Source organism: Capsicum annuum, chromosome 11 (genome assembly GCF_002878395.1).
Source record: "Capsicum annuum cultivar UCD-10X-F1 chromosome 11, UCD10Xv1.1, whole genome shotgun sequence".
Taxonomy (NCBI): Eukaryota; Viridiplantae; Streptophyta; class Magnoliopsida; order Solanales; family Solanaceae; genus Capsicum; species Capsicum annuum.
Genome location: NC_061121.1, coordinates 55,730,598 through 55,747,933, shown reverse-complemented (window position 1 = coordinate 55,747,933; position 17,336 = coordinate 55,730,598). Strand labels below are relative to the sequence as shown.

At 35.1% G+C, this 17,336-nt stretch overlaps 1 pseudogene; it reads right to left on the bottom strand.

Moving 5' to 3' along the window:
* Positions 1–2,169: 2,169 nt before the first annotated feature.
* The window catches only part of LOC107846494, a 64,597-nt pseudogene continuing 49,430 nt past the window's right edge, over positions 2,170–17,336 (bottom strand).

Sequence of the window (17,336 nt, the reverse complement as noted above, 5' to 3'; positions counted from 1 at the left end):
GACAAGCTGGCACACCAAGTTCATGCATGGTAAAAAAGAAAAAGCTTGAAATGTATTTACCTCGGATAAGTTATCAGACCCATCTAAAAAAATCAAAAGAACATCCATGAGCCATTCATCAAGTAATATAAAATGAAAAGGCATAGCCTTTTAAAATCGACTAACACGCTTCAAATCAATTCTAGCTTCTGTGCTAAAGTCTCTACTATAAAGGGTGTGTCTCCTATGAAAACAACTAGTTCCAGTGTACAAAGGGCCTTCATAACCATCAGTACCGTGGAATTCCACCTTAAGTTGACGTACAAGTAATGGTAGAAAAATAGCAATGCATATTCATCAACACAAAATTGAATGATTCCAGAACTAAAACAAACTAGAGATGTACTAACCTCATCAATTACTCTTAGAGAACCATAAAATTCGTTTTTAGTAGCATTTTTGAAAGATTGTGGAAATTGCACAAAAGCAATTTCATGACTTTTTTTATTCATCCATAAAGAAGCAAAGAGCATCTTGAATCGAGTTTGAGTTGTTCTAGTACATATCACAATCTACATTCTGAAGTACTGGCCCGTTGTTGATCTTCGAGGACACTCTGATTTGAATGTTTTAAATAACAAAATCATCCAAATATTTATCCAAGATTTCATAAAGTAATAAAAACATCTTGCTCACTTATGTGATGAGCAACTGGCACTACCACTTATCAGTGCATTCATCACCCCGACTTTGAAATTAAGAAAGTGTTGAGGTTGCTTCTCCCGAGCTAAATATACCAAAGTTGGCAATTTTACCCCCATCAATGCCCTTTGTCCCTTCATCTTTGTTGTCGATTAGTATCCAGAATATGAATAAAAGTAGAGGTAGATAAGATCAGTTATGTAAAGTTATAGTTATTCTGCCCATATGTGATAGTAAGCTGCGGATTGAATCCCTTTCATCAAAGAATTTCACTATACAGAAAAGTGTGGAAAGTGAAACATATGTTTTATGCATACATAAATTGTTGAATCAACATAAGAAACCAGTACTTGGACTAACTTGCTTTTATATACCTTCAAGATAGTAGTATGGTTTTTATTGGATGAATATGAATCCCATTTATAAAATCCTTTGTATTCTAATTTTGTTTGATATGAGGCTGTTCTAGCCTTGCACGCAACATCAATTTTGTTTTCTATGTCCTCGTATAATCTTTTCAGCATTAAGAAAAGATGTTGTCTATCAAACTGTATATATACCTTATCATTTTATCGATTTGACCTACTATTAGCTAGTCATAAGATTTATGCTTGAAAGACAATAGTTTTGGATCAAAAATTTTATCAAACAGAAAAAAAATCTTTAAAGAACAGGAAAATACTGAAACAAGAGTATTTGATTGGACAAGAAGTTGAAGAAAGCAAAACGGACTCTTTGCACATACCAAAAACATCTTCTGAATTTAAGGTCTTTAACATGTCATGACATTTCTATGATTAGAATAGTATGTAAGTAGGGATGAACCATAAAGTTCCAATTTGAAGAGTTTCCAAGAACATAAACGTGTCATTCTTTCTGAAATAGATTCAAATGAAGTTAATGTCATATAAATTGGATCAGAGGGAGTACCTTTATTTCAGAAAAATCTACACCAGATTGATCTAATAACCTTGAGAATGATCACACCCCCTCTTACAATAGGTTATTTCTGATAATTAGTCCACATACAAGAACATGAAAAATCTTTATATTTGCTGCACTTCACAAAAAAGTTAAAATCTTATTACATTTAAGAGTAAGTACCTTATATTTGTTGCACTTCACAAAAAAAGTTAAATTTTTTACTGACTATAGGTAGCTTTTCTTTTTATGCCCATGAGTTAATGACCTTGTTAAGCTACATTTCGTACTCTTTATGACATAGTCAGCCTATGATGCCTTATGAGTACACATGTTCTCATACTTATACTACACTTGATACATCAAAAGATGCAGATCCTAGATCTAGCAGGTTCAGAGCCGCACCTAAACTAATTCTATAGGTACCAACTAGGCTACTAATTCGGTACCGGATAACTCTATACACCGATTATACAAATCTTTAACTTTTATATTTTCTCCAAATGCAACCAAAATATTACAACCAACAAGATCAATAGCAAGACGTGAATAAAAATGATGAAAATATTACCGATTGGCATGGAGGAGTGCAACAAGACCAAGATAAGAGTCAGGATTCCACCAGTAACTAGGACAAGATGTGCTGCGGAAAGCATAGATAATACACTCATACATCGAATAAAATTTATCCCTATTACTCTTACTTGCGGTATCTCCTTTCCAGGAGTGGTGCAGGTGTTTTCCTCTTAAGACAAGGCTCAATAGACTTATACTGATTATAAAAATTAGTCATATCAACCACCATATCCTTAATCACAAACATATGTGGTAATGGTGTAATTGTCAATTCATAATTCGATGATATCTTTGTCAAACAAGCAAGTCCATTACAGCTGTCGATGTTCATTGCACAGGAACCACATATCCCTTCTCTGTAAGATCTCCTAATTGTAAGAAAAGGATTTATTTTATTTTTTATTTTGATTAACGCATCTAGAACCATTAGACCACATTCCTTCAGATCAATTTTGTATTCCTGGAGCTTCAATTTCCTTGAGTTGTCCAGATTCCATCGATAAATTTGAAATGACTTCAGATTCCGCTTCAATTCTATTGGCTATGCTTTGGCTTCGAAAGCATGAGATCGGCCAACATCTAAGACCGATGTTTCTCCGGCCTGAGCCTGATAATTGTTTGTTGATAGTTCGAATCATCTTGGATTGACAGAGCCTCTTAAAAAAAGAAATTAAGGCTTTTGAGAGGGAGGTTATCTATCTATTACAATAAAAGAGGGTTTTGAGGTAGAAAAATAAAGAATCTAACAGGTCAAAAAACTTCAACTAATTCTTCAATCTATTTAAAAAATCTGAACAGAGAAAAAACCACATTAAATTAAACACACAACATTTTAGTTATGCAAGTCTTCAAAGAACATTTTCAATTCAACACAATAGGGAAAAAAATCACAATAAACCCTCAAATACCTGCACAGGTGATCTCAACGTGCTGATAAACCAAATTGAATTCTAAAGAGTAGCATAAACTAAACTCATCTTAAGCTACAAATGGACATTGAACATTACAATAAATATGAACATAAATAACTATCATTAGTAGCTAATGGTTAAGAAAATAGAGAAACAAATTATAATAACATTTAGCAAGTGTTTTGTTGTCGTCTAGAAAAAATAAGGACTAAGCTTAATTTGAAGTTTCTAGAGTAAAAAAACTGAAGTATAGACTCTAAAGGTCAAAAAATTCCAACTAAATCTTCAATCCATCTAAAAAATCTGAACAGAGACAAACCCATATTAAATTAAGAACACAACTTTTTAGTTCTACTACAAGTCTCTAAAGAACCTTTTCAATTCAACTTATTAGGGAAACAAAGACACAATACACTTTCAAGTACCTGCTCAATCTTTAACCTACAACCCAATATTCTTAATTTCAAACTTCACACAATAATTATTAGTATTCCAAATACTTCGCATGTGCTTGGGTTAACAACAAAGAGACAACTGAACTACAAAAAAAATTATCAAGAAAAAGGATTAAAAGTTCAACCTAACTTACTTTTAATTTTACCTGATAATGTACTTGATATCAAAATCTAATGGTAATTTAGGCGGATGACGTAGGGGAGAATTGGATCTTGTAATTTAAGAGACCCATACCTTGCAATTTTTAGAGAAGCAGATGAAATTCTTGGATTTTGTTTCTTAGAAAGAGAGAGAAAATTTTCTAACCTAATATAAGTGGCACCTTTTTTGGTAAAATGTTTTATGACCCACTAAAATTTTAGCCTTTAGAGACCAGGTTTTTTTTATTATTTTAACTTTTTAAAAATGAAAATATGTATTAGGGGCTAGAAAATAATTTCATCCCTGTATGTATGTTATTAGGGACCATATTTTATACTCGCCGCTAGATCTTGGTCTCTAATAAACCTTTTTCTTGTAGTGTGGTACAAAAATTAATGAACCGAGTAATAGAATGTGCATAGTAAACCACTCGTCCTTGAAGTGAGGCATATTTTTTGTTTCTTAACCGGTGTAAAATCAAGAATATAGGATTCTTGTTCCTTATCGTCACACTCTTCTACTATATTAAATAATTTCACAGATAAGACATTATTTAAACAGAATGTGCAAAAGTCCTTTGAATGGGGACCAACCAATCCTACTTCAAAATCTACACAATCTACTACACACTCACTTTTATTTACCTTCTCAATTACAGTCTCAAGATAAAGATGACAATTGAGTGGCTACAGTTCTTGTGTTTGCTCTACAAATTGGCTAATATACTCCTCATATTTTTCTTTTCTTAGCCACTGTAGACATGGTTGAAGTGGTATGTCCTCAACCTGTTCAACAACTTTAGTTTCTGAGTACTCAAACTTCCTCGAATTGTCAACAACTATTTCTGCAAACGGTTGGAGATCCACTGGCTCTGTAGCCTCCCTCTAGTTCTTCATGTATGCCAACAACTCAGCCTGAGATGCTAAAATTTATTTCATCATCTCTTTCAAATTGCTTGTTTGAGTTGTGGCCTGAATGTTTAGTTATTGATGCTGAAACTGTTGTTGGTTGTTCCATGATTGAATTTGTGACTGATTCTACCCCATTCGATTGTAGTAGTTTATATAATTTTGACTTTAAGCACAACCTACCAACGCTTTTGAATCAGGATTGACAGCACACATAGCTGCAGTATGACCACTTTGACCAAACACCAAATACCATGTTGCAGTCTACTACACATATAGAATTGTATTGGCATCATATGTTGAAGATCCTGTCCACACACTTCTATCAAAATCTGAACAAAAAGCCGCTTGATGTGGTCCCCCACAAAAACAACAAGAATCATCATGACTTGAAAACCATCTATCCCAGGTTAACATATCAAGAAGTGTGATAAAAAGAGAAATAAAATAAAATAAAAATAAACTAAATAAAAACTATTTACAACTCAATATAGAAAAACTAAAAATAAGATAGTTTCCTAGTTACAAGTCCTCGGCAACGGCGCCAAAAACATGACAGCTCCTAAGAGTAGACGCAATTGTACGTGGTCTTATCAAGTAGTAATGTGGCTTCAAGAAAGCTCAAGTATCAATCTCTCAGGGACTTGCGTTCACTGACTATCTAATTCTAGTTCAACAATTGAGAAAAAGTAAACAAGAGAGTTTTAGAATCTTAAACTAAAAATAAACTAAACTAATGCATAAAATAAAAGTCTTGGAACAATCAATGGAGTAAAGCCCAGGGTTAAAGAACTTCGAACAATCATACTATATAATTGAATTTCATTTGTTAACTTGGTTATCTTGGTTGTTGATTTGTAGGGTTAATTGCATGATCATGGTTTCCCAACCTCTAATCTTTTACCTAATATGGACATTACAACTACATCATTGAGCAGAGATGTAATAATTCAAATAAGTTAATTAAAGCTATCATCCTATGTTTGAATCAAGTAAGGCATCTAAATACATCCCTATCCTAGATGCTAAGTTTAATTATTTATTTTATTAAAGGATAAATCCATAAAATAATTAAAACAAGAATAAAAACAACCAATATGATAAGAAAATCCAACGAAATTAATCCAAAACAATAGTACTCATGTTCTTGGCTTTAACCCCGAAAAGAGGATTTAGCCTTGAATAGAGATATTCATCTTCCAATCCCTTGAAGTGATGATACAAACCATACAAAAACTAAATGAAAGAATGATAAAACCTAAAAAGAAGTTATGGTAGCCTCCAATGATATCCTAAGTGATCTAGGGTATTCCAAGGTGTCCCCAGATTATTAAAACATGATTTAACATGTTATATTTAAAGTAAACGAGTCATAAACCCATTGGTATTGGATTTACACGTAATACTTTTTCATCAAGTAATTTTTTTCTGCTTGTTATGGCTGCCACGATGTGGTGTCGAGCCAATCGACAATTGTCAATTTCCAGAATCTCACCGTGATTTTACCGCATCGCGGCGCCTCCTCAAACTCCACCAAATGCTACACACGCCTATGGGTCACAAAATTGGGCCTCGTTTGAATCCATTGGTATTATGAATGCGTCTATTGGACCTTCCTACAGCCCACACGCACCCCATATATTTCAGGGTCCAAATGGTGTCAATTTTTGTATTATGCTTTCATTGAGCCATTTCGAGCCTTTTTGAGTGGTTTCCACCCGATTTGGAGCTTGTATATCCTCCATATATCATCATAATTCATTAACCAAGACTCCTATATCATTAAATATAACAAATTAGAGCTCAAAAAAATACAACATCCTCAACGGTGAACTAGAAACACGAGCTAAGTATAGGCTAAATCCACATTGAGCTTTAACTCATTGTTTTGACCCTTGGATTGATCCAATTAACCCTTTAACATTATAACTAAGTTGTATCATGTATAAATACATAATAACAACCTTAGTAACTCATTAAAACACATTAGACCCCATCACAATAGACTAGAAAAACATCTAGCTCAAGCTAGTAACGCTAGTTTTCTTGGTTGATTTCTAAATGATCAAATTGAATCAAAACTCATGTGAAACCAGCATTAAACATTGTAAAAACATACTTGGACACATAAATTCTCATTTATATCATTCTCAACCCATTAATCACATGAATCATCCTCAAAACAAGGCTAAAAAGGCTAGAATAGTAGCTAGAATTCATAAATACTCACAACATCACCACCCCACACTTAAAGCCTTATCCATCCTCGAACAACTCTTAACAATAAATACCATGAGCTGAAGAGACTCCACACTTCTACTAAATGAAATAAATTCAGGCTAGCACTACAATGACTACACGAATTGCAAGTTTACAATACTAAGCATGTTATACACAATTTAAAGCTTATGAATCCTACTTCCTAAACATCCTAGCCTCAAGTATGGACTCCACAAGTAGAAAACTCATGCATATTGATCAATTAAATACGTCATACAATTCACCCATATTCATATAATATATGCCCCTCACCACAAGAGAGTTACCCATAATCACTCAGAATAATGCAATTAAAACAAAATGGGTCTAAGAATCAAGTTACGCTCACTCTCACAAGAAATTCACAAGTTACACACAATGAACCATAGGCTTGACTTTAGTATAATCCTCCACTACTATTAGAATGTAAAACTTAGGATCAATTAGGACTTTTTCAAGTTGTAATGTAGGCTAAGGGATGTGTAGCAACTATTTTGGCCAAGAATAGTGACTAACCACTCAAAGATCTTTAATACACTACATAATACATTTAAAACAAATCTCTAACAACCAATTGGCACTTATTTATTCATCCATACCTTTTGTTTTTCCCCCATCTCTTTTAAGCATTTTCACAAACACTTGGTGGACACATAGTTTACTACCACAAGAATCAATTTTTCTCCTTTTGCACAATCATTGAAATATTTTTAGCATAAACTATATCACAACCAACCACCAAACATTAATTATGCACCAATAACTATTTCCTTGGGGCATCAATTTCACCTTTTTCTTCTTCAATTTCTCAAACTCCTTACTAAATTAAAAATATTTTTTTTCAATTAAAGTACTTCGGAGCTTTTTGAATCAAATTAAGATTTATCAAAGAAGGAAATTAGGATACATATGAGGTTACCAAAGAAAAAGCTAAAGGCTCAATAGTGGTTATCTAGGACAATGCACAAGGGTAGGACAAATAGAAGATATAAACAAGGCTATCAAAGAAATGCTTAAATCTTCTCCTAAACCCACACTCTTTATTTTGCTTCACCCACACACCGGGCAAGTTCTAGACATCATATGCAACAAGAAATATACAAAATTCTCACACGCACATGGCACATGCTTAACTCAATAGGATCATAATAGACTCCCAACCAAACAATAGCATGAATTCAAGATTAAGCCACAAAGTGAAAATCATAAAAATGAACCTACGAGTCTCAAAAATAGTAATTCACTCATTCAACATGCTTTTACCGAATAAAATACTTGCACCATGTAATAAAAAATAGCACCAACAAGAATATCTCACTTATTCCTATCCTAAAAAATTTTTAATTGAGCCCAAAATTGGGAATTTCCCTACCCCATACTTAAAAATTTACTTTATCCCCAAAGTGAATTTAAAAGTAAAAGATAAAAATACTCCCTGAGGTCTCTAGGCCTAGCTAGTAGCATCTTTACACATAAATGGAATCCATGGGACCCCACACTCAATCTTTGCCATGCTTCAAGTTTAAGTTTTTTGTACTCAAACTTCCCATTAACCTGAGACTCAACCAAAAATAAAAACTACATGAAATAAAAATTTAAGACTAAAAAGAAAATAGACTTAATTAAACTTGGGTTGCCTCCTAAGAAGCGCCTGATTTAGTGTCGCGACAAGACCCAATCAACTTTTTCCTCTACCTTGAGGATATAAAATTCACCTCCAACATTGCATCCATCTTTTTGCCTCGATCATAAGGAGGTGGTACAAAAATTAATGAACCGAGTAATAGAATGTTCCTGGTAAACCACTCGGCCTTGAAGTGAGTTGCATTTTTGTGTTGCTTAATGGGTGTAAAATAAATAATATATGATTCTTGTTCCTCATCGTCACACTATTCTACTATATTAAATGATTCCATGGATAAGACATCATTTAAATATAATTTGGATAAGTACTTTGAATGGGGCCTAACCAACCCTACTTCAAAATCTACACAATCTATACACACTTACTTTAATTCTCCTTCTCAATTTCTGTCTCAAGATAAAGATGACAATCGAGTAGCTGCGATTCTTGTGTTTGCTCCAAAAATTGGCTAATATCTTCTTCATATTTTTCTTTTCTTAGCCACTGCAGACATGGTGGTAGTGGTATGTCCTCAACCTGCTCAACAAATTTACTTTCCGAGTACTCAGACTTCCTCGAATTGTCAACAACAATTTTTGTAAACCATTGGAGATCCACTTGCTCTACAACCTCTCTCTAGCTCTTTATGTATGCCAACAACACAACCTGAGATGCTAATATTTCTTTCATCATCTCTTTTAAATTGCTCGTTTGAGTTGTGGCCTGCATGTTTAGTTGTTGATGCTGAAACAACTGTTGGTTGTTCTATGATTGAATTTGTGGCTGATTCTGCCCTGTTCGATTGTAGTAGTTTATATAATTTTTCCTTTCATCATAGCCTACAAATAATTTTAAATCAGGATTGACAACACATATAGCTGTAGTATGACCACTTTGACCACAAACCAAACACAATGTTGCAGTCTGCTCCACAGATAGAACAATATCCGTATCATATTGTGAAGGTCCTTTCCATGCACTTCCATCAAAATCTGGACAAAAGGCCACTTGATGTGGCCCCCCACAAAAACAACAAGAATCGTCAACATTTAAAAACCATCTATCCCAGGCTGAAATATCAAGAAGCGTGATAAAAAGAGAAATATAAGAAAATAATAATAAACTAAACAAAAACTATTTACAACTTAATATAGAAAAATTAAAAATAAGATAGTTGCCTAGTTACAAGTCTTCGGCAATGATGCCTAAAACTTAACAACGCCCAAGAGCACACGCAAGTGGACGTGGTCTTATCAAGTAGTAAAGTGGCTTCAAGAAGGCCCAAGTATCGATATCTCAGGGACTTACGTGTATCGACTATCCAATTCTAGTTCGACAATTGAGAAAAAGTTAACTAGAGAGTTTTAGAATTTTGAACTAAAAATAAACTAAACTAATGCACAAAGTAAAAGTCTTGGAACAATCAATGGAGTAAAGCCCAGGGTTAAAGAACTTCGAACAATCATACTATATAATTGAATTCATTCGTTAACTTCCTTATATTGGTTGTTATTCGTAGGGTTAATTTCATGATCATAGTTTCCCAACCTCTAATCTTTTACCTAATATGGACATACAAATACATCGTTGAGTGGGGATGTAATAATCCAATTAAGTTAATTAAATTTGTCATTCTATGTTTGAATCAAGTTAGGCATCTAAGTACATCCCTATCATAGATGTGAAGTTTAATTCTTTATTTTATAAATGAACAAAAACCCAAACTTTATTTATTCCCAAGATCTATCTCCTTATTTCCTCTCTCGAGATAAAAAGATGGACAATATATGGATTTTACAGGTGATCAATCCATAAAATAATTAAAACAAGACTAAAAAAACAACCAAATATGATAAGCAAATCTAATAAAATTAATCCAAAACAATAATACTTATGTTCTTGGCTTTAACCTCAGAAAGAGGGTTTAGCCTTGAATGGAGATATTCATCATCCAATCCCTTGGAGTGATGATACAAAACATACAAAAAACTAAAGTAAACAATGATAAAACCTAAAAAGAAGTTGTGGTAGCCTCCAATGATATCCCAAGTGATCTAGGGTGTTCCAAGATGTCCCCAGATGATTAAAACGTGATTTAACATGCTATATTTATAGTAGATGAGTCATAAACCCATTGTTATTTGATTTACATGTAATACTTGTTCAGCAAAGAATTTTCCCGCTTTTGATGGCCATCGCGTTGTGGTGTCGATCCAATCAAAAATTGTCAATTTCCAAAATCTCACCGCGATTTCACCGTGTCGCGGTGCCTCCTTAAACTCCACGATATGCTATACGCGCTGATGGGTCACAAAATTGGGCCTCATCTGAATCCATTGATGGTTTTAAAGCGTCCATTGGACCTTTCTACAGCCCACATGCACCCCATACATTTCAGGGGTCTAAATGGCGTCAATTTTTGTATTGTGCTTTCGTTGATCCATTTTGAGCCTTTTTGAGTTGTTTCCACTTGATTTGAATCTTGTGTATCCTCCATATATCATGATAATCCATTAAACAAGCCTACAAAAACATTAAAAACAACAAATTAGAGCTCAAAACAACACAACATCCTCAACGGTGAACTAGAAACACAAGCTAAGCATAGGCGAAATTTACATTGAGCTTTAACTCATTGTTTTGACCTTTGGCTTGATCCAAAAGACCCTTTAACATTATAAATAAGTTTTATAACATATAAATACATTATAAAAACCTTAGGAACTCATTAAAAGACATTAGAACCCAACACAATAGACTAGAAAAACACCCAGCTCAAGCTAGTTTTCTTAGTTGATTTCTAAATGATCAAATTGAATCAAAAATCATGTGAAACCACCATTAAACATTGTAAACATATACTTGGACACATACATGCTCATTTATATCATTCTCAAGCCATTAATCACATGAATCATCCTCAAAATAAGGCTAAAAAGGCTAGAATAGTAGCGCTAGAATACATAAATACACCCAACATTAGTATTATTGCCTATGTTTCAGCGATATTATTGGTATAAGAGAAATTTTCAAATACAGTATTGCATATCATAATGATGACCCTGATTTTCTATATTTGGGAGGCTATGGGACATTCTTAGGAGTTTCTCACTTTTTTCACTCATTTCATGCCAAGAGTCTGAGTTGGTTAGTAGAATATTTCTTTGACTTCATTCTTTTACAGATGGATAGGACACGTGCTACCGCTACATGAGATAAAGGTCTCGAGACTGAGCGTAGGATCCTACTCCTTTTTATGGGTAACCCAGATATCGTAGACAACCTAGAGATGTTTCCCCAACTAGGGGCCAGGATAAGGGGCCTTCACCAGACCTTATTCCCATTTGAGATAGTGATTCTTCCACCTCAGCCAACGGTGGGCCAAGGACCAACCCAGTCTTCACCAAGGTTTATTTCCTCTTTAGTACTAAAAAATGCTTTGGTTTTCTTTTGGGGATAGTTGATAGTGTATTGTCTGATGGTGCACAGTCTACAGATTAGAGTGGTACTTAGGCAAGGGCACAATCGGTAGATAGGGCTCACAAAATCGAGGTCCCTCATACATTAACAGTTTTTCAACTGATAGTTTCTCAGCTAGTGGTTTCTTAACCTTCTATGTCTATTGAGGAGCAGAATATGTTAGGTAGATTATTGAAGTTGGATTTGTTTAGGTTTTTTGGTGATTTAGGAGATGATGCGTATGAGTTTTTGATTACTTGTGAGGATAGGATGCGTAATATGGTCCTTATTGAGACTCATGGTATGTATTATAATACATTTTAGTTATATTTGGCTTCTCGACACTAGTGGAGAGGTTATATAGATTCTAGACTAGTTGGATCTTTTCTTTTGTCATGAACTTATTTCTCTGAGATATTCTTTTAGAATAACATACCTTACAGCCTTAGGGATCATTTGAGGGGTAATTTCTCTGGAATAGAGTAGGGCTTCATAATAATTGTGTAGTATGAGGCTCATTTCTACAAGTTGGCTAGGCATGCTACTTTTATCTTGGACACTGAGTATGAGAAAGTTCGTTTCTTTGTTTGAAGGTTGAGAATTCCCTTTTGCATGTCCACTTAGAGTTTGGTTGCTATGGGTAGGTCTTTTTCTGATGTTTCAAATCACACTAAGGTGATAAAGGAGATGCATCATGAGGCCTAAGAGGGTAATGATAAGAGGCTTAGATATCAGGGAAGTTTCAGTGGGAGCCATAGTAGTTCCCAATTTATAAGTAGTAATTCTCATGGTGGGTGTCCTCTACATCTATCCAATCAGCTTCAGAGTCAGCCTAACTGACTTATTCATGAAGCTCTTTAGATTACTGATAGAGGTTAGTCTAGTTTTAGTGATCGCACTAGTCATGGCAGTGGTTATTCTTTTAGGTGTTCATCTTTTATTTATGCTAGTCATGGTGGTTACTCTAGGTTGGCTGGATTTGTTAGTTTTAGTTCAACTCAGTAAACATATTATAATTATAGACTTTTTGTTCATTATTCTCGTGAGTGCATGTGTCGTGGGACGATTGCTCTTCAGCTCAGAGTGTTCCCCCTAGTTGAGAATTTTATCTCTCAACTAGAGGTGGTTCTTAGGGTCGTAGGCATAGTTTCTAGGGTAATTAAGAAGGTTATTAGCCAGGCAGGACAAGAAGTTAGTAAGGAACCTAGCTAGGTGATGGGTGTAGTCAGTCATATATGGTACTTGCCTGACCCGAGACTGAGTCTTCGAATACTATTGTCACAGGTATGATTTTGGTGTAACGTTAGTTAGCCCTTGCTGTATTTAATATAGGATCCACTTATTCTTATATATTTGCTTATTATGCTCCACTGTTTGAGTTATATTTGGATTTATTATCTGTGCCATTATGTGTATATACTCTAATAGGTGATTCATTAATAGGGGATCGGGTGTTCAGATCCTGTGTTATGACTGTTGAAAATATTAATATCCATGCCAATCTTATTATTTTTGATATGGTGGATTTTGATGTTATTCCAGGCATATATTGGTTATCCTACTATCATGCGATCATGGATTGTTTTTCCAAAATCATTATTTTATCCATGCCTGGCGTACCCCTAGTCGTCTGGCAAGGGGTATTTATCTGTAAGACAATAGGGATTATTTCTTATATTCATGCTAGGAGGCTTATTTTGAGGGTTTGCGAGTCTTATATTGCTTATATCTGTGATACTAGTGTGGAGAGTCTGTCGTTTGACTCTGTTCTTATGGTTTATGAGTTTCTTGATGTGTTACCTATCGACCTGCCTGGTATTCCCTCCAGTCTATGAGACTGAGTTTGCTATTGATCCTGAGTTTGGCACCCAACCTATTTCTAGGGCACCTTGCCATATGGTTCCTACCTAGCTTAAGGATCTAATTGTCAACTTTAGGATCTTCTTGGTAAGGGTTTTATGAGATTAAATGTGTCTTTTTGGGGAGCTTCGGTGTTGTTTGTGAAGAAGATGGATCCAAGCATATGTGCATCGATTGTAGGCAGCTTAATAAGGTGACAATGAAGAACCGTTATCTTTTGCCTCATATTGATAATTTGCTTGACCAACTTCAGGGAGCGATAGTTTTTTATAAGATTAATTTGAGATTTTGTTACCATCAATTGAGGATTAGGGCTTAGGATATTTTGATAATAGCCTTTAGGACCTATTATGGTTATTATAAGTTTTTGGTGATGTCATTTACTTGACTAATGTCCAACTATGTTTATGGAATTGAGGAACTGAATGTTCAGCCCTTACTTGGATTCCTTTTTGATTGTGTTCATCATTGATATCCTTGTGTACTCGAGGAGTAGAGAGGAGCATGCACAATATTTAAGGATTGTGCTCCAGACTTTAAGGGATCATGTGTTTTTTGCAAAATTCTCTAAGTGTGAGTTTTGGCTTAAGTTAGTGACATTTCTTAGACATATGGTGTCTAAGGATGGTATTCTGGAAGACCCGACCAAGATTGATGTGATTCATGATTGGACTAGACCTACATCTCCGATTAAGGTTCATAGCTTCATTGGTTTTGCTAGTTATTATAGGTGATTTGTTGATGGTTTTCCTACTATTTCAACGTCTATGACCAGATTGAATTGGAAGGAGGTTCCTTTTCATTGGTCCAAGGATTATGAGTTAAGCTTTGAGAAGCCCAAGGATTTTTTTTACATCAACTCCTATTTTAGCTTTTCTTGTTAAGGGTGAAGGATTCACCATGTTTTGTGATACTTCTGGTGTTGGCCTAGGTTGTGTATTGATGCAGTAGGGTCGTGTTACTTATGATTCGAGACAACTTAAGGTTCACGGAAGCAACTACCTCACACATGAATTTTAGTTGGCAATAGTTGTTTTCACGCTTAATATTTAGAGTCATTATCTTTATAGTGTGCATTATGAGATTTTCACTGATCATCGCAGTCTTCAGAATCTTATAACCTAGAGGGAGCTTAATGCAAGGAAGCATAGATGGATGGAGTTGCTTAAGGATTATGATATTTCCATCTTATATCAATGGGAAAAAGAGAATATGGTAGCAGATACTTTGAGATGTATGGCAGTGAGTATAGGTAGCTTGGCTTATATTTTAATTTCTCAGAGGCCATTGGCATGGGACATTCAGTCCTTAGAAAACATGATGGTTTGCCTTGATATTTTATACCCTAGAAGGATTCTTGCTAGTGTTAAGGTAAGGTGTTTGCTTTTTGAGTAGATTCAGGATCATCAGTTTGAGGGTAATAAGCTTCACTTCAATCATGACTAGGTGTTGACAGGTTACTCCGAGAGGATCACTATAGACTCTGAAGGTGTCTTGAGATTTGATAGTCGTATTTGTGTTTGAGGATTGATGTCTTGGTTCAGTTGATTTTGCATGAGACTCAGAGCTCTAGATATTCTATTCATTCGGGCATGGCTAAGATGTATAGGGGTTTGAGGCAACATTATTAGAGAAGTAGTATGAAGAATGATATGGCAGACTGTGGTAGCTCTTTGCCTTTGTTGTCAGTAGGTGAAGGCTGAGCATCAATGTCCAGGTGGTTTGATTTAGAGGTTTCTCATTTCTGAGAAAAAGTGGGAGTGGATTACCATGGACTCTATTAGTGGCTTACCATATACTTCTTATGGTTTCGATGGTATTTGTGTCATTGTGGATTGATTGACCAAGTCAACATATTTACTTCCTATTTATATATTCTTCAGTGCTGAGAGGTTAGCTTGTATTTATGTTCGGGAGATAGTCTATTAGCATGGTGTGCGCATATCTATTATTTCAGACCAGGGTTCCATGTATACTTCTAGCTTTTAGAGAATTTTTTAGGGGAACTTAGGTACTTAGGTAGATCTTAATACAACCTTCCATCCTCAAACTAATGGCCAGTCTGAGCGGACTATTTAGGTGCTTGAGGACAGAAGGCTTATGTAGACCGTAGGCTTCGTGCCTTCAGATTTGGAGTTGGTTATCAAGTATTCCTCTATGCATCTCCCATAAAGGGTGTGATGAGGTTTTGGAGGAAGATTAAGCTTAGTCCCCGATATATTGGACCTTTTGAGATTCTTTGCATAATTGGTGAAGTGGCTTATGAGTTAGTTTTACCTCCAAATTTTGATGATATCCATACAATTTTCCATGTTTCCATATTATGGCAATACATTCTGATCCATATCATGTGATTAGATGGGACTCAAGATATTCCTATAGTTAAGATTCAGTGGAGGAACCTTCTAGTAGAGGAGGCCACTTGGGAGATCAAGAGCGAGATACAGACTTAGTATCCTAACCTGTTTGAGACTTTAGGTACATCCTAATCCTTAACTTTCATGAAAGTTTCTTTAGTAGTGGATATTGCAATGAACCTTAAAGTCATTTTCCATATGTTTCTTTATTTTTCCCGTTAGAGCTTTTCCATGGTTGGACCAAGTCATTTATGACTTGCTAGGACTGACAGTGCAGTTACCGGGAAGTTCGTTTATTTTTAGAGCCAATTCCTTGTTTTGAAGTCTTCATAGGTTCCAAATGGCACCTAGCAAAAACTTTAGTCAAATGACCTCGAATGTAAATTCTGACTACTCCAACAACTCCAGAACATTAATTTTAGGCTAGGAGGACCCTTAGTTCGGGTCTTAAGGAACCCAGGCTCATTTTGACCTATTGGTTGAAAAGTTAAGAAATTTGAAATTAGTATCAGATCCATATTTCTTTGAAATATACTCAGATGAAAATTTTAACTGCTCCATTAAGTTCGGAACATCAAATTTGGTGTGGTTGCTTAGTTTATTTGCATATACTAGATTTTGGATAAATCACAAGGGCTTGGCGGAGACTTGAAAAATTCCAAATGTACTGCTTTATCTAGTGCATCATGATAGTGGCTCTTTAGTATGTGGTTGCAACTCCTTTGAGCAGGGTGCTAGGTAGTGCGATTGCGGTACTGATTGTTGCCATCACAACTCGTGTAGTGGGTAGATATGACGATTTCTACACTTCGATACCTAGAAAAGGTATAAATAGACCCTTTTTTCCTATATTGCCCATTCTTCATTTATTTTCTTGAGAGCTAAACCCTAAATTGTGAAATAGCCAGGGATTGAAGCTTGAGGGGGATTCGGGAAACTTGATTAACACTTATTTCTTGATTCTCCTTCAGATGTGACGTAAGATTCCTCTAGATTCATGGTTGATTTTTCCATTTCCTTACCAAAATATCAATACCTTGGGGGATTTAGTCCCCAATTATCATAGAGTTCACCCATATTTTAGGGTTATAACTCGAGCATATGGGAATGTTGGGTTGGTTTCGAAAAGGTGTTTTCCATAAGTGGGACCCACATAAGATTTTGGAATGATTTTTTGACCCAA